Below are 614 nucleotides of genomic sequence, written 5' to 3'. Positions count from 1 at the left end.
CTGGGCCGGGGACGGCGAGCCCGTGACAGGGGAGAGGGGACCCAAAATCCCGGAATGACCCCCGGGAAAGGTGACAGAGTGACCCCAGAACCCCACAGTGACTCCGGGGCAGGGGAGGGGGACCCAAAACCTCAAAATAACCCCCAGGACAGATGACAGAGTGACCCCACAACCCCACAGCAACCCCGGGGACAGGGGACCCAAAACACCGGAGTGACCCCAAAACCCCACAGCGACCCCGGGACAGGGGACAGGGGACCCAAAACCCCCGAGTGACCCCAGAACCCCACAGCGACCCCGGGGACAGGGGACACCAGACCCCGAAGTGACCCCTGAACCCCAGAGTGACCCTAAATAGTAAACCGGATGTGTGGGTGACCCCAAACCATGGCCCCACCCACCCAGGTGACCCCAAATCATGGTCCCGCCCACCCAGGTGACTGCAAATGTGGGATCCAGGTGTCTGGGTGACCCCAAATAAGGACCCGGGTGACCCCAAACCATGGTCTCACCCCTGCAGGTGACCCCAAACCGTGTCCCCACCCCTCAGGTGACCCCAAACCGTGTCCCCACCCCCTCAGGTGACCCTAAACCATGGTCTCACCCCTGCAGGT

Source organism: Geospiza fortis, unplaced genomic scaffold, assembly GCF_000277835.1.
Source record: "Geospiza fortis unplaced genomic scaffold, GeoFor_1.0 scaffold973, whole genome shotgun sequence".
NCBI lineage: Eukaryota > Metazoa > Chordata > Aves > Passeriformes > Thraupidae > Geospiza > Geospiza fortis.
This window is presented reverse-complemented; position numbering follows the sequence as displayed.